Source organism: Rhinoraja longicauda, chromosome 34 (genome assembly GCF_053455715.1).
Source record: "Rhinoraja longicauda isolate Sanriku21f chromosome 34, sRhiLon1.1, whole genome shotgun sequence".
Classification (NCBI taxonomy): Eukaryota; Metazoa; Chordata; class Chondrichthyes; order Rajiformes; family Arhynchobatidae; genus Rhinoraja; species Rhinoraja longicauda.
Genome location: NC_135986.1, coordinates 18,089,601 through 18,107,797, shown reverse-complemented (window position 1 = coordinate 18,107,797; position 18,197 = coordinate 18,089,601). Strand labels below are relative to the sequence as shown.

Genomic DNA, 18,197 nt, shown 5'->3' with positions numbered 1-18,197 from the left:
AATTAATACAGATACCTCTGACACCATCAGCTTGGATTCCTACCAAACCACCACAACCCAACACAGCCCATTAGCCCACCCTACACATCCATCACCCCGATCCACACACATCGTCCACACGCCCAGCCCATTCACCACACCCCACCCCATACGCCCATCCCACCCCAACCAATACACATCGCTGACACGCCCACTCCACCCCAACCCACACACATCACCCACATGCCCAGCCCATTCACCACACAACACCCCAAAACCCAGCCCACCTTACCCCAACACACACACACCCACCCCACACTACAAAAGTATCCCACCCCTCTCCACCTGCCCGCTCCACCATACTCTCAATCACACGCCTCCCCACCCCACCCTTCCCCAACTGCCCACCCCACCCCACACGTCTACCCTACCCCATCCCACACACCCACCACCTCCCCGCCCATCATCCTGTGATGTGTTGGATGATCACAATCCAGAACCTTCCGGCTCAGTTCCTTCCCCTCTTCTGGCGTTTTCCAGTCTGTGAGCCCTTGGGCTTGACTTGTTCACAGGGCAGCTGCTTCCTCAGCACCTCACGTAACTGTAGACCAGAGCAGTGGATGGAGAGGGTCAGACCGCACTGTGTGGGATCATGGCCCAGAGCTGGAGAGCACAGATCCCATCACTACAGAACCCGTCTACAAACACCAGAGATTCCCTCCCCTTAACCAACTCCATCCCCAAACACCAGACCAATCTGTCACTAAACACCAGGAGATTCCCTCCCCTTAACACCACCAACTCCATCCCAGAAAACCAGCAGAACACGTCACCAAACGCCAGGAAAATCCCTGTTCTCAGCACAAGCTCCATCCCCGAACACCAGGCAAACACATTCCTTCCAAATCACCTCTCTCATAAACGTTGTTAAGTTCCTGCCTCCCCCTGCCCCAATCACAGGAATGGAAGTTACGTCCCCTCTCCCCAACCACTGGAAACGCCTTCCTCGCACACGATGGAAATCTCCCTTGTCCACACAACAGGGGAACCCACTGCCCAAGGGAATCTCCATAATCCCCACCCCCACACACACACACACACCCATACAAAGCGTGCAAAGCCACCCACCCCACCCACCCCACCGAAGGAACACCTTCCACATCAATGCAGGAAATTCAACCCACCCCTCCACCATCCTGGAGAATCCCCTCACTCCTCTCCTCCATTGTGTGGATACACCTACCCTCTCCCCCTCACTCCTCTCCTCCATTGTGTGGATACACCTACCCTCTCCCCCTCACTCCTCTCCATTGTGTGGATACACCTACCCTCTCCCCCTCACTCCTCTCCTCCATTGTGTAGATACACTTCCCCACTTCCCCTCACACCTCTCCATTGTGTGGAATCACTTCCCCACTTCCCCTCACACCTCTCCTCCATCATGTGGATAAACGTACCCCAAACCTGAAACCAAAGAATTCTCCCCTCCCCCCCCCCCCCCCCCCATCCTTCACACCGGCGATGGCCCTTCCCTCTCCGACCGGGTCATTTCCGTAAAAGGGATGGGGACACTGACTGGAGACAGGGGGAGGTTGACTGGGGTCTGGGGGGAGGTTGACTGGGGTCGGGGGGAGTTTGACTGGGGTCGGGGAGGTTGACTGGGGTCGGGGGGGGGGAGGTTGACTGGGGTCGGAGGGGGGGAGGTTGACTGGGGTCGGGGGGGGAGGTTGACTGGGGTGGGGGGGGAGGTTGACTGGGGTCGGGGGGGAGGTTGACTGGGGTCGGGGGGGGGAGTTTGACTGGGGTCGGGGAGGTTGACTGGGGTCGGGGGGGGAGGTTGACTGGGGTCGGGGGGGGAGGTTGACTGGGGTCGGGGGGGAGGTTGACTGGGGTCGGGGGGGGAGGTTGACTGGGGTCGGGGGGGAGGTTGACTGGGGTCGGGGGGGGGAGGTTGACTGGGGTCGGGGGGAGGTTGACTGGGGTCGGGGGGGGGAGGTTGACTGGGGTCGGGGGGGAGGTTGACTGGGGTCAGGGGGGAGGTTGACAGGGGTCGGGGGGGGAGTTTGACTGGGGTTGGGGGGGGGAGGTTGACTGGGGTCGGGGGGGAGGTTGACTGGGGTCGGGGGGGGAGGTTGACTGGGGTCGGGGGGGAGGTTGACTGGGGTCGGGGGGGGGGAGGTTGACTGGGGTCGGGGGGGAGGTTGACTGGGGTCGGGGGGGAGGTTGACTGGGGTCGGGGGGGGGAGGTTGACTGGGGTCGGGGGGGAGGTTGACTGGGGTCGGGGGGGGGAGGTTGACTGGGGTCGGGGGGGAGGTTGACTGGGGTCAGGGGGGAGGTTGACAGGGGTCGGGGGGGGAGTTTGACTGGGGTTGGGGGGGGAGGTTGACTGGGGTCGGGGGGGAGGTTGACTGGGGTCGGGGGGGGAGGTTGACTGGGGTCGGGGGGGAGGTTGACTGGGGTCGGGGGGGGGAGGTTGACTGGGGTCGGGAGGGAGGTTGACTGGGGTCGGGGGGGAGGGAGGTTGACAGGGGTCGGGGGGGAGTTTGACTGGGGTCGGGGGGGGAGGTTGACTGGGGTCGGGGGGGAGGTTGACTGGGGTCGGGGGGGAGGTTGACTGGGGTCGGGGGGGAGGTTGACTGGGGTCGGGGGGGGAGGTTGACTGGGGTCGGGGGGGAGGTTGACTGGGGTCGGGGGGGAGGTTGACTGGGGTCGGGGGGGAGGCTGACTGGGGACGGGGTAGAGACTGACTGGGGTCGGGGAGGTTGACTGGGGTCGGGGGGGGGAGGTTGACTGGGGTCGGGGGGGAGGTTGACTGGGGTCGGGGGGGAGGTTGACTGGGGTCGAGGGGGGAGGTTGACTGGGGTCGGGGGGGAGGTTGACTGGGGTCGGGGGGGGAGGTTGACTGGGGTCGGGGGGGGGAGGTTGACTGGGGTCGGGGGGGAGGTTGACTGGGGTCGGGGGGGAGGCTGACTGGGGACGGGGTAGAGACTGACTGGGGACGGGGAGGCTGACTGGGGATGAGGGGTAGACTGACTGGGGACGGGGTAGAGACTGACTGGGGACGGGGCAGAGACTGACTGGGGACGGGGAGGCTGACTGGGGATGGGGAGACTGACTAGGAACGTGGACAGTGACTGTGGATGGGGAGAGTGACTGTGGACCGGACAGACTGGCTGGGTGACCGTTGCCCGGTGGGCGGTCACTGCTCCGTGAGGAGGGAGGATGAGGGTCACCGTGAGCACAGTTTCTGGGCCTGGGGGTAACGACGGGTCAACTCTCACCTGCTGGAGATGGGCCTCTCTGTCCTTGGTCGATCCCAGGTCCTGGTCCCCCACGAACAGCACTTGTGCCTCGCTGATCAACCTCTCGCACTCCTCCTCCGTCAGCAGCCAGGGGGCTGGAAGTGGGAGAGAGCGTCTGTCACTCGGCTGTGTGAGCAGACACGGCCCACGGGACACAGTCTGTGGCAGAGCGATGGTAGTGGTGGTGGAGACAAGGGCAGGAACCCGGACCAACCCAAGGGCAGTGGTTCTCAGTCGGAGCAGACACGGCCCACGGTACTGACTGGGCACCGACTCAGACTGACGACCACACGGGGAGACACTGGGCACTGACTGACGACCACACGGGGTGGCACTGGGCACTGACTGACTGACGACCACATGGGGTGGCACTGGGCACTGACTGACGACCACACGGGGTGGCACTGGGCACTGACTGACGACCACACGGGGAGACACTGGGCACTGACTGACGACCACATGGGGAGACACTGGGCCATGACTCTGACTGACGACCACACGGGGAGACACTGGGCACTGACTGACTGACGACCACACGGGGAGACACTGGGCACTGACGCTGACTGACGACCACACGGGGAGACACTGGGCACTGACTGACGACCACATGGGGAGACACTGGGCACTGACTCTGACTGACGACCACACGGGGAGACACTGGGCACTGACTCTGACTGACGACCACACGGGGAGACACTGGGCACTGGGCACTGACTGACGACCACACGGGGAGACACTGGGCACTGACTGACGACCACACAGGGTGACACTGGGCACTGACTCTGACTGACGACCACACCACACACAAGACCTGATACCTGAACACGTCTCTCCCTCTGGGGTAGCGGACGGTGTCGCGCTGGGCTCTCCGGTTGTTGACTCTTTGTGTTCCTCACCTCCGGCATTCTGGGGCCCTGGAACAAGTGAAGAGACGGGAGAGTGAGAGTGGAATCACCAAAATACATCGCCTGCATGTGACAGGAAATTGGGGAATGGAGGACTTCAAGCTCCAGAGAAACCTCGACCGCTCGCTGACCCAAACAACACCGTCCCCTCCAGCGACTCTCCCTCCTTAACCTCTGACTCTCCCACAGTCCGTGTGTGGACCAGCCTCAGGACTGACCACAGGGAGCGGCGTTCCCATCAGTAATCCCAGCGCTGATTCCGGAACCTACAGACCCTGCTGGGGCGTTGCTCTAACCGGGACCAGGGTCTCCAGTCGTAGCTCCCTTGGGTGCCCGACTGGTGTCCAACTCCGGATCAGGTAGAGAATTGTGGAGCGCGGGGAAAGGGGAAAAGGCTGGAGAGACGGGAGGTGTCTCCAGGACCAGAAACATCACCAATGTATAAAGGAGGAACGTCCAACCCCAAACAAACAGAAGACCATAAGACATTGGAGCAGAATGAGGCCATTTGGCCCATCAGGCTTGATCCACCACCATGGCATCTCCCCTCTCATCGCCACCCCCTGCATTCTCCCTGGAACCTTTAATATCTTTATTAATCGAGCCTATCAATCTCTGCTGTAAAAATACCCAAATGACAGCCTCCACCACCATGTGTGGCAATGAATTCTACAGATTCACCATCCTCTGGCTAAAGAAATTCTTCCTCAATCCATTTTAGAGATACATTCTTGTATTCTCAGGATGTGCCATCTGCTCCTTGACTCTCCCTCCATTGGAAACATCTTCTCCGCATCCACACTGTCTGGGCCTTTCATTATTCATTATTTCATTATTGATCCTCCCACAATTCAGAAAATGGTCTAAATGTTTATTCCTTCTACCAAAGTGCATGACCGTACACTTTGCTGTGCTGTATTCCATCTGACACTTCTTTCCCCAATCTGCCAACTTGCCCAAGTCCTTCTGCAAAGTCCCTGCATCCTCAATACTACCTGCCCCGACACCTATCTTCATATTATCCGCAAACTTGGCCACAATGCATCAATTCCATCACACCGATCTTTAACATGTAACATGGAAAGTAGTGGACTCAACACTGGCCCCTGTGGAACACCACTCGTCACCGGCAGCCAACCAGAAAACGCATCCTTTATTCACACTCTTTGCCTTCTGACAGTCTGCCCAACGTTATTCCATGTTAGTACCTTGCCTCTAATACCACAGGCTCTTGTCTAGTTGAGCATCCTCACTTGCAGCACCTTATCAGAGACCTTCTGAAAATCCAAGTTAACAACATCCTCTGACTGGCCTTTATCTGTCCTGTTTGTTGATGCCTCAAAGAATTACAACAGATTTGTCGGGCAAGATCACCCCTGAACAAAACGATGTTGATTTTGGTCTATTTTGTGACATGCGGCCGAGTGCCCTGAAAGCTTATCCTTAATAATAATGGACTCTAAAATCTTAGAGATCACTGAAGTCAGGCTAAAATTTCCTTTCTATTGCATCGATCCCTTCTTAAACGGTGGTTCCTAAAAGCTTTCCAAATCTCTTGCTCCCCGCCAATCTTTGCCTTCACATTTGCTTTGATGCTGTCTTTGAAGTGCTTTGAGAGGCTGGTCCTCTCACACATCAAATCCAGCATCCCTGACTCACTGGACCCACATCAATTTGCATACAGGGCAAATAGATCCACAGAGGACGCCATCTCTCTGGCTCTTCACACTGTCCTGACTCACCTAGAGAGACAGGGCACGTACATGAGGATGCTATTCATAGACTATAGCTCCGCCTTCAACACGGTCATCCCCACCAAGCTCATCACCAAACTCCACCAGCTAGGCCTCAGCTCGTCATTATGTGACTGGATCCTGGACTTCCTGCTGGAACGACCGCAGGCAGTGAGAATGGGCCCGCACCTGTCCTCCACTATCACCCTGAGTACCGGCACACCACAGGGCTGTGTTCTGAGCCCCATGCTCTACTCCCTCTTCACACACGACTGTGTTCCTGCATTCGACACCAACACCATTGTCAAGTTTGCAGACGACACAACGGTGATCGGGCTGATCACCAACGGGGATGAAACAAACTATAGAGCGGAGGTGCAGAACCTGGCGGACTGGTGCTCGGATAACAACCTGTCCCTAAATACCACCAAGACCAAGGAGCTGATCATCAACTTCCGTAGGTCACATAACGTGGAATATGCCCCGATCTCTATCAACGGGGACAGTGTGGAGAGAGTGTCCAGCTTCAAGTTTCTGGGCACTCACATTTCGAAGGTCCTAACATGGTCCAATAACACTGCTGCGCTGGTCAAGAAGGCACAACAAAGACTGTTCTACCTAAGAACACTGAAAAAGTCTGGTCTACCCCAACAGCTGCTGACGACCTTCTACCGCTGCACCATAGAGAGCATCCTAACGCATGGCATCCCTGTGTGGTACCTCAGCTGCACGGAGGCAGAAAGGAAAGCTCTACAGCGGGTAGTCCATAGAGCTCAGAGGGCCATCGGAACACAGCTACCAGACTTGGAGGGCATCTACAACACACGATGCCTCAGAAAAGGCACCAGCATCCACAAAGACTCTTCACACCCCTGCAACAGTCTGTTCGAACTCCTTCCATCGGGCAGACGATACAAGGCCTTCTACGCCCGCACCTCCAGACTCAGGAACAGCTTCATCCCCAGGGCCATAGCTGCTATGAACCGGTCCTGCTGAGCCGGATGGCCACAACGCATAGATCAACTTGCACTTTACCCCGTCTAAAAACTGTTACAATTGTTTCGTTTCGTTGGGTTGCTGTTAATTACTTAAATTATTGCATCGTATGGGAGGCGCATTCCCAATCTCGTGGTACCCCTGGGTACAATGACAATAAAGATATATTGTATTGTATTGTATTGTATTGTATTGTATTGAGGAGCGGTGTGTGGAGAAAACATCATCACTGCCTTTCCCATCCAAACCTCCATCAACCACCTCACTCTCCTCAGTCCGAGTCATGATGAATTTTGGGAACTGACCAAGGGGAACACCGTTTCCTTCAATGATTCCTGTCACTCAACGGTGGGCTGGGGTGTCCGGCAGTAGAACTGTCCTGACTCACCTAGAGAGACAGGGCACGTACTCTCCTAGTCCACCTCTATCTACACACCCTCTCGTCAGGCCACTCCTTCCCCCTCTCTGGGACATTACAATTCTCCTTTCACTCCCCCACCCAGGGAACACTGACTGTGGACAGTGAGGGACACTGGTGTTAGTGGGTGATATCCGGGTGTATCTCAGTCCCCAGGGAACACTGACTGTGGACAGTGAGGGACACTGGTGTCAGTGGGAGATATCCGGGTGTATCTCAGTCCCCAGGGAACACTGACTGTGGACAGTGAGGGACACTGGTGTTAGTGGGTGATATCCGGGTGTATCTCAGTCCCCAGGGAACACTGACTGTGGACAGTGAGGGACACTGGTGTTAGTGGGTGATATCCGGGTGTATCTCAGTCCCCAGGGAACACTGACTGTGGACAGTGTGGGACACTGGTGTTAGTGGGAGATATCCGGGTGTATCTCAGTCCCCAGGGAACACTAACTGTGGACAGTGTGGGACACTGTGGGTCAGTGGGGGAATATCTGGATTTATCTCTGTCCTCAGGGAACACTGACAATTATTCGTTTCAGCCAAGTTATTTTACTCATAATGACTAGCTGAGGCCTAAACACTGACCCCTCTTGTCCCCGAGTCATCACAGCGCCTTACAAATGTCTTCTGTAATGCAACTACACACCATCTCACAACATTGTTGCATCACAGCTTGGTTTGGGAGCAGCTCTGCCCAAGACAGCACGAAATTGCAGAGTTGTGGATTTTGCCAAGTCTGTTACACAGACCTGATTCCCCACCATTGGCTCCATCTGCACTTCACACTGCCTCGGGAAAACAGCCAACATAATCAAGGACCTTTCCCACCCCGGTTATTGCTGCCTTACAGCGCCAGAGCCCTGGCTTCCATCCTGACTGCAGGTGCTGTCTGCATGGAGTTGGTAAGTTCTCCCAGTGAGCCAGTGTGCTTTCTCCAGCTGCTCCGGTTTCCTCCCACTTTCCAAATACTTACAGGTTTGTTGGTTAATTTGGCTTCAGCAAACATTGTAAATTGTCCCTAGTGTGTTGGATAGTGCTAGTGTTTACTGGTCACCGTGGGCTCGGAGAGCCAAAGGGCTTGTTTCCACACTGTATATCTAAATTAAACCCCATGTGGAGACATAAAGAACTGCAGATGCTGGTTCACAAAAAAAGGCACAAAGTGTTGGAGTAACTTAGCGGGTGAGGCAGTATTTCTGGAGTGGTTCCCTCAACCAACCTCAATCCAAGGGGAATTGTTGTAACTGCAGAACAAACTACTGTCCTCTCCAAAAGCTGGCCGCAAGGGCAGGAGACAACGTATGGGGGGGCTTGGTACCTGAGGACGTGTCTCCCACTGGAACGGAAGATGGTTCCTGGGTAGATTCTCCAGTTGATGATCCCTGGGTCTGTTCCACTGTGGAGATCTTGGGATCTGGAATGAAGGAACAGAGAGACGGTAGTGCGGCAACACCGCAACATGGCATCAAACTTCGAGATGTGTACAGCAATTCAAGGAGTGCCAATGTGGAGATATCAGCATCATCTGATATCCTGTCACCGACTCTCCATCAAAAACGTTCTTCACTCCACGTGCCCCCTCCCACTCCCCTTTAGAGTCAGGGTGAATTTCAGGGATTGACCATAGAGCACAGAAACAGGTCCATCGGCCCACCTCGTTCATGCCGACTTATCTGTTAGTCCCATTTGTCCACATGTTGCCCATATTCCAGTAAAACGTTGTTATCCACGCACATGTCCAAGTGACTTTTACATTTTGTTATTGTATCTGCCTCAACTATCTTCTCCGGCAGTTTGTTCCATACATCCACCACACAACATGAAATGGTTTCCCATCATGCTCCTATTAAATCTTTCCACTCTTATCTTAAATGTATGTCCTGTGGTTCTTGCTTCCCCAACTCTGGATAAAAGGTGCTGTGCATTCACCCTACCAATTCCCGTCATAACCTAAAGCCTTCTTTACCACCCTATCTACTCGTGACTCCACTTTCAGGGAACTCTATCATTCACTCTGTCTGTCCTGTCCAGTTTGACTTCCCAAAATGCAACCATGTAAGGACCAAGGGGAAGAACCTTCCCTTTTATGAGCCAGGAAATGAGCCTCTCCTGGTGTTTCAGTGAGAGAGCATTTTGGCAACAAAGATTACAGCTCCATAGTTTTAAGAGGGTTATGAATAGGTCTGTCTGGACCTTGGGGGAAGTATTAAATTGGTACAGGGTCCATTACAGCATTATTAGGCAGGAACTAGGGAGACTGAAATGGGGGCCGCTGTTGTTATGCAAGTCCAAATCTGACGTGGGAGTTTCACTGGGAAATGTCAATGTTCTCCGGAGATGCTGCTTGACCTGCTGAGTTAGTCCAGCACTTTGTGTCTTTTGTAACTGTGTGGAGATGATAAAATTGGTGAAGGTGCGGATGATGAGGAAGGTTGTCAAAGTATTCAGCGGGATGTAGATTTGTGGGATGTAGATGTAGAAATGGGCAGAGAAACTGCAGATGGAATTTAATCCAAGTAAGTGTGAGGTGTTGCCCTTTGGAAGGACATATTGCAGGAGAGATTATGGAGTAAATAGCGAGACCCTTGAGACCATTGATGTGCGGAGGGGGTTTGGGGTCCAAGTCCATAACAACCTGAAAGTGGCAATGATAAAAAGGCATATGGTATGCTTGCCTTCATTGGTCAGGGCATTGAGTATCAGAGGTAGTGGCTATCAAGGAGTCTTTTGTTTAGACAAGTGGACATGCAATGAATGGAGGGATATGGATTACGTGCAGGCAGGGGAGATATGTTTAACAGCACGGATATTGTGGGACAATGGGCCTGTTCCTGTGCTTCATGGTCCCCACCACTGATACCTGAGCTTGCAGACCCTGCTGGGTCACTGGTCAATCCTTGACTTGAGTCTCCACTCGTTGATCCCTGGGGTTCCTGAGTTGTGCCCGGCGGTGGATCTGGAAAAAGAGAATGGAGGCGGGAGAGGGAGGGTGAGAGATTAAAACAGAATGATCAGCTCATCAGGTGGGAAGTCGGCTGTAGACAAAGAGTCCGTGCGAACACCAACAAATACTAACTCTCACAGGTCACACGTCTCACCTTCAACATTGCATCCTCCTCGAACACGAGCTACGCCTCACTCACTTGTGAAGCCAGGCTTTTACAGAGTGCTCTCACACTCTCGCTCCGACTCTCTCTCTCTCTCCCACTCTCCCTCTCCCTCACTCTCCCTCTCCCCCACTCTCCCTCTCACTCACTCTCTCTCTCCCTCACTCTCTCTCTCTCCCTCACTCTCTCTCTCCCCCTCACTCTCTCTCTCTCCCTGATTCTCTCTCTCCCCGACTCTCTCTCTCTGACTCTCTCTCTGTGACTTTCTCTCTCTCACTGTGACTATCTCTCTGACCCCAGCATTCAGCCCCTGCCCCTATGGGTCAGTCTGTCTTCAAAATACATTCTCCTCAAGCTCTCCACTTACTTTCCACTTCATCCTCAATCTCATGTTCATAAATTCATGTCAGAGGAACAGAATGAGGCAATTCGGCCCATCGACCACTCCGCCATTTACTCATGGCTGATACTGTATATCGTTCCCTGCCAACCCTATTCACTTTCTCCTCGAAACCTTTGTCCATCTTCGTAATCAAAAACTGTCAATCTCCACTTTAAAAATACCATCGTCTTGGAGATACCAATGTCCACAGCCTTCTGTGGCAATGAATTCAACAGATTCACCACCCTCTGGCTAGATAAATCCTCCTCAGCTCGTATCTAAAGGTATGTCTCTTTATTCTGAGGCTGTGCCCATTGGCCCTATACTATTTCAATACTGGAAACATCCTCTCAACATCCACTCTATCTAGGCCTCTCATTATAGGGTAAGTTTTGATGTGATTTCCCCCTCATCTTTCTAAACTCCAGCGAGTACAGGCCCGATCTCCAATCACACATTCCCTCCTTACCACCCGTTTAATTCTTCTACAATTACTCGTTTCACACATTTCTACTTGCCCTTTCTCCACCTCTCTCCACACCCCTCCGCCCCTCACTCTCCATCTCTACCCTCTCCGCAATGCTCCAACTCCACTCTCCCTGGGGTATTCTCCTCCCCCCACTCCAGTCCCCCTCCTCCCCCACCCCACACTCTCTGCTCCTCCACTCCAGACCCTCTCTTCTCAAGTTACCCTCCCCAACTTGTCCCCCCACTGCTCCAATGATCCCTCCATCGATAACTGAGCTTGTATCTGGTTCTGGGACGGTGGACAAATCCTCCCGGGGTTCGGGTGTTGTTTCCTGGGATTCCTCAGTTGGTACGGAGGCTGGATCTGTAATAAAGTGTGGACAGACAGTAGGTGGAGTGGGGAAATAATCCAGCAGCTCTGTGGGATGGAAGGAGGCCGAAGTGCGTGGCCAACACCAGTCTCTGGTGACCCCAATGATTATCAATCCCTCTCCTGCATCCCTCTCCCTCCACACCTTCATTCCATCCATTACTCAATGTAATCTGTCCATCATTATCCCTCTGACTTCATGGCCCTTCCCCTTGCCTTCTCACCCCTCTCTACCCCCTTGCTCCCTCCTCTCTCCACCTCGCCCCCCTTGCCCACCAGCCTCTCTCCTGCTTCTCTATTCCCCCTCTTCCCATCGTACCTGGGGAGGGGAGGTGTGGTGAGGGGAACAGCTGGGTCCCGGGGTGGGAGGTTGGGTGGGGGGGAGGAACAGCTGGGTCCCGGGGGGGGGGGGGGGGAGGAACAGCTGGGTCCCGGGGTGGGAGGTTGGGTGGGGGGGGGGTGGGTGTTCCCCCAGCAGAGGGGGTAAGGTAGGACTCGATCCTGATTGGAGGTGGGGGAGAGAAGCAACAGGTCACGTCCCCTTGATAACATATGATTAGTGTTTGTCCGCACTGGGCCTGCACTCGCTGGGGTTTAGAAGGATGACAGGGGACCTCATTGAAACTTGCCAAATAGTGAAAGGACTGGATTGAGTGAATGCTGAGGATGATTCCACAAGTGGGAGAATCTGGGACCAGAGGCCATAGCCTCCGAACAAAAGCAGATGAGGAGGCATTTCTTTAGCCAGATGGTGGTGAATCTGTGGACTTCATTACCACAGATCGCTGTGGGGACCGTGTCAATGGATATTTGTTAGCTGGAGATTGATAGATTCGTGATCAGTATGGGTGTCAGGGGTCATGAGGAGAAGGCAGGAGAATGGGGTCGAGAGGGATAGATAGATTGAATGGTAGAATAGACTTGATGGGCCGAATGGTGTAATTCTGCTCCTAGAACTTCTGAGCTTGGTCACAGGGGGGGGTGGGTCTAGTGACAGGGTGGGGGCAATGTCCTCTGGGTCTTGATTCCCCGACCCTAGATAAACGATGTTGTGCATTTACCCTGACGTTGATACCCCATATGAGATCATCCCTCAGCCTCTTGTCATCCAAGGAATAAATTCCTAGCCAGTCCAACTTCTCCTTATAGCTCAGGCCATTAAGTTCCTTGCAACATCCTCGTAAATCATCTCTGCAATCTTTCCAGCTTAAGAGCATCTTTCCTATAATAGGATGACCAAAACTGATCACACACTCCACACGTGACCTCACCAACATGACATCACAACTTACCAATGACATCACGTTACCTCACAATGGTAACATGACATCCCAACTTATGTGTTCAGTACCTTTACTGATGAAGGCCAATGTACCAAAAGCCACCTTTGCCAACCTGTCGAACTGTAATGTCACCCTCAGGTAACTGTGCTCATGAACAAGGACCAGGGCCCCCAGTCTTAGAATAAAGGGGAGGCCATTTAAAACTGAGGTGAGAATGAACTTTTTCACCAAGTGAATTTGTGGAATTCCCTGCCACAGAGGCAGTGGAGGTCAAATCACTGGATGGACTTAAGAGAGAGTTAGATAGAGCTCTAGGGGCTAGTGGAATCAAGGGATATGGGGAGAAGGCAGGCATGGGTTACTGACTGTGGATGATCAGCCATGATCACAATGAATGATGGTGCTAGCTCGAAGGGCCGAATGGCCCTCTCCTGCACCTATTTTCTATGTTTCTATGTTTCTAACTCCTAAATCTTGCTGCTCTACGGCACTTCCCAGGGCCCTGCCATTCACTGATCCAGGACACAAGCCTGGCCAGATGTTTCAGAGCATTTTGGAAAAAGTTCCCATTTTGGGAACATAAATGATCTTCCCTCGACTGTCCATCGACCACGTTAGTCCATGTAAGTAACAACCAGAAAGTGGCAACACAAGATGCAGTGATAAAGGAAGCATATGGTGTGCTTGCCTTCATCACGTGGGGCATTAAGTATAAGATTCAGGATGTTATGTTGCAGTTATGTGGGACTTTGCTTAGGCAGCATTTGGAGTATTCTTTGCCATTCTAGTAGCTCCATTACAGGAAAGATGTGGAGGCTTCCGAGAGAAACAGACGGGCTTAACCAGAATGCTGCCTGGATTAGAGGGTGGACACTATGAGGAGAGGTTGGAGAAATCTGGCTGCCTCTGGGTCGTTGAGGCTGAGTACAGACCAGATAGAAGTATATAAAATCATGAGGCATAGATTGGGTAGGCGTTCAGAATGTTTTCCCAGGATGGAACTGTCAAAGACAAGAGAGCATGGTTTTAACATGGGAGGAGCGGTTTAAAGGAGATGTGTGAGGAAAGTCTTTTTACACAGATAGTGGTGCTAGTCAGGTACGCACTGCCGGAGGTGGAGGTAGAGGCAGACATGACAGTGGCTTTTAAGAATCCATTGGTTGGGCACATAGTTTAACTTGACATTATGTTCGGCAGGGACATTGTTGTCCGATGGGCCTGTTCCGATGCTCTACTGTTCCCTACACCCCACCACTGATACCTGAGCTTGCAGACCCCTACTGGGTCACTTGTCAAACCCTGACCAGAGTCTCCGGTCATTACTCCCCACCACTGATACCAGAGCTTGCAGACCCCTACTGGGTCACTGGTCAAACCCTGACCAGTCTCCGGTCATTACTCCCCACCACTGATACCTGAGCTTGCAGACCCCTACTGGGTCACTGGTCAAACCCTGACCAGAGACTCCGGTCATTACTCCCCACCACTGATACCTGAGCTTGCAGACCCCTACTGGGTCACTGGTCAAACCCTGACCAGAGTCTCCGGTCATTACTCCCCACCACTGATACCTGAGCTTGCAGACCCCTACTGGGTCACCGGTCAAACCCTGACCAGTCTACGGTCATTACTCCCCACCACTGATACCTGAGCTTGCAGACCCCTACTGGGTCACTGGTCAAACCCTGACCAGAGACTCCGGTCATTACTCCCTACCACTGATACCTGAGCTTGCAGACCCTACTGGGTCACTGGTCAAACCCTGACCAGAGTCTCCGGTCATTACTCCCCACCACTGATACCTGAGCTTGCAGACCCCTACTGGGTCACTGGTCAAACCCTGACCAGAGTCTCCGGTCATTACTCCCTACCACTGATACCTGAGCTTGCAGACCCCTACTGGGTCACTGGTCAAACCCTGACCAGAGTCTCCGGTCATTACTCCCCACCACTGATACCTGAGCTTGCAGACCCTACTGGGTCACTGGTCAAACCCTGACCACAGTCTCCGGTCATTACTCCCCACCACTGATACCTGAGCTTGCAGACCCCTACTGGGTCACTGGTCAAACCCTGACCAGAGACTCCGGTCACTGCTCCCTAATGTTCCTGAGTTGTGTCCATCAATGGATCTGGAATAATAGAAATAAGGTAGGGGAGGGAGGGTGAGAGAGTAAAAATGTACTAAATAGCTGATCAGGAGGAAAATCAGCTGCAAAGACAAAGAGTCACCAGTCCGTGCTAATACCAACACACACCAAGTCTCACAGGAGGATGAAGGGTGATCTCATATAAGTGTATAAAATCCTGAGAGGAATAGATCGGGCAGATACAGTCTCTTGCCCTTGAGTCTGTTGCCCAGAGTAGGTGAATCAAGGACAAAAGACATAGGTTTAAGGTGAAGGGGAACAGGGTCTCCAGTCGTAGCTCCCTTGGGTGCCCGAGTGGTGTCCAACTCCGGATCAGGTAGAGAATTGTGGAGCGCGGGGAAAGGGGAAAAGGCTGGAGAGACGGGAGATGTCTCCAGGACCAGAAACATCATCAATGTCTAAAGGAGGAACGTCCAAACCCAAACAAACAGAAGACCATAAGACATTGGAGCAGAATGAGGCCATTTGGCCCATCGGGCTTGATCCACCATCATGGCATCTCCCCTCTCATCACCATCCCCCTGCATTCGCCCTGGAACCTTTAATATCTTTATTAATCGAGCCTATCAATCTCTGCTTTAAAAATACCCAAATGACAGCCTCCACCACCATCTGTGGCAATGAATTCTACAGATTCACCATCCTCTGGCTAAAGAAATTCTTCCTCAATCGATCTTAGAGATACATTCTTGTATTCTCAGGATGTGCCATCTGCTCCTTGACTCTCCCTCCATTGGAAACATCTTCTCCGCATCCACACTGTCTGGGCCTTTCATTATTTATTATTTCATTATTGATCCTCTCACAATTTAGAAAATGGTCTAAATGTTTATTCCTTCTACCAAAGTGCATGACTGTACACTTTGCTGTGCTGTATTCCACCTGACACTTCTTTCCCCAATCTGCCAACTTGCCCAAGTCCTTCTGCAAAGTCCCTGCATCCTCAATACTACCTGCCCCGACACCTATCTTCATATTATCCGCAAACTTGGCCACAATGCATCAATTCCATCACACCGATCTTTAACGTGTAACATGGAAAGCAGTGGACTCAACACTGGCCCCTGTGGAACACCACTCGTCACCGGCAGCCAACCAGAAAACGCATCCTTTATTCACACTCTTTGCCTTCTGACAGTCTGCCCAACGTTATTCCATGTTAGTACCTTGCCTCTAATACCACAGGCTCTTGTCTAGTTGTGCATCCTCACTTGCAGCACCTTATCAGAGACCTTCTGAAAATCTAAGTTAACAACATCCTCTGACTGGCCTTTATCTGTCCTGTTTGTTGATGCCTCAAAGAATTCCAACAGATTTGTCGGGCAAGATCACCCCTGAACAAAACGATGTTGACTTTGGTCTATTTTGTGACATGCGGCCAAGTGCCCTGAAAGCTAATCCTTAATAATAATGGACTCTAAAACCTTAGAGATCACTGAAGTCAGGCTAAAATTTCCTTTCTATTGCCTCGATCCCTTCTTAAACAGTGGTTCCTAAAAGCTTTCCAAACCTCTTGCTCCCTGCCAATCTTTGCCATATTGTATGCCTTCACATTTGCTTTGATGTTGTCTTTGAGGAGCGGTGTGTGGAGAAAACATCATCTATCCTCTTTCACTGCCTTTCCCATCCAAACCTCCATCAACCATCTCACTCTCCTCAGTCCGAGTCACGATGAATATTGGGAACTGACCAAGGGGAACACCGTTTCCTTCAATGATTCCTGTCACTGAAAGGTGGGCTGGGGTGTCCGGCAGTAGAACTGTGCACGTTCTCCTAGTCCACCTCTATCTACACAGCCTCTCTTCAGGCCACTCCTTCCCCCTCTCTGGGACATTACAATTATCCTTTCACTCCCCCACCCAGGGAACACTGACTGTGGACAGTGAGGGACACTGTGGGTCAGTGGGAGATATCCGGGTGTATCTCAGTCCCCAGGGAACACTGACTGTGGACAGTGAGGGACACTGGTGTTAGTGGGAGATATCCGGGTGTATCTCAGTCCCCAGGGAACACTGACTGTGGACAGTGAGGGACACTGGTGTTAGTGGGAGATATCCGGGTGTATCTCAGTCCCCAGGGAACACTGACTGTGGACAGTGAGGGACACTGGTGTTAGTGGGAGATATCCGGGTGTATCTCAGTCCCCAGGGAACACTGACTGTGGACAGTGTGGGACACTGGTGTTAGTGGGAGATATCTGGGTGTATCTCAGTCCCCAGGGAACACTGACTGTGGACAGTGAGGGACACTGTGGGTCAGTGGGGGAATATCTGGATTTATCTCTGTCCTCAGGGAACACTGACAATTATTTGTCTCAGCCAAGTTATTTTACTCATAATGACTAGCTGAGGCCTAAACACTGACCCCTCTTGTCCACGAGTCATCACAGCACCTTACAAATGTCTTCTGTAATGCAACTACACACCATCTCACAACATTGTTGCATCACAGCTTGGTTTGGGAGCAGCTCTGCCCAAGACAGCAAGAAATTGCAGAGTTGTGGATGTTGCCAAGTCTGTTACACAGACCTGATTCCCCACCATTGGCTCCATCTGCACTTCACACTGCCTCGGGAAAACAGCCAACATAATCAAGGACCTTTCCCACCCCGGTTATTGCTGCCTTACAGCACCAGAGCCCTGGCTTCCATCCTGACTGCAGGTGCTGTCTGCATGGAGTTGGTAAGTTCTCCCAGTGAGCAAGTGTGCTTTCTCCAGCTGCTCCGGTTACCTCCCACTTTCCAAATACTTACAGGTTTGTTGGTTAATTTGGCTTCAGCAAACATTGTAAATTGTCCCTAGTGTGTTGGATAGTGCTAGTGTTTACTGGTCACCGTGGGCTCGGAGAGCCAAAGGGCTTGTTTCCACACTGTATATCTAAATTAAACCCCATGTGGAGACATAAAGAACTGCAGATGCTGGTTCACAAAAAAAGGCACAAAGTGTTGGAGTAACTTAGCGGGTGAGGCAGTATTTCTGGAGTGGTTCCCTCAACCAACCTCAATCCAAGGGGAATTGTTGTAACTGCAGAACAAACTACTGTCCTCTCCAAAAGCTGGCCGCAAGGACAGGCAATAACGTATGAGGGGGCTTGGTACCTGAGG

At 52.7% G+C, this 18,197-nt stretch overlaps 1 long non-coding RNA gene across 1 annotated transcript; it reads right to left on the bottom strand.

Moving 5' to 3' along the window:
* Positions 1-445: 445 nt before the first annotated feature.
* On the bottom strand, positions 446-8,751 carry LOC144609716 (uncharacterized). The gene is made up of 4 exons (XR_013549345.1): positions 8,653-8,751; positions 4,101-4,196; positions 3,262-3,377; positions 446-580 (listed from the first exon to the last, which is right to left on the bottom strand). It is a non-coding gene; the product is annotated as an uncharacterized LOC144609716 (long non-coding RNA).
* Positions 8,752-18,197: the final 9,446 nt, after the last annotated feature.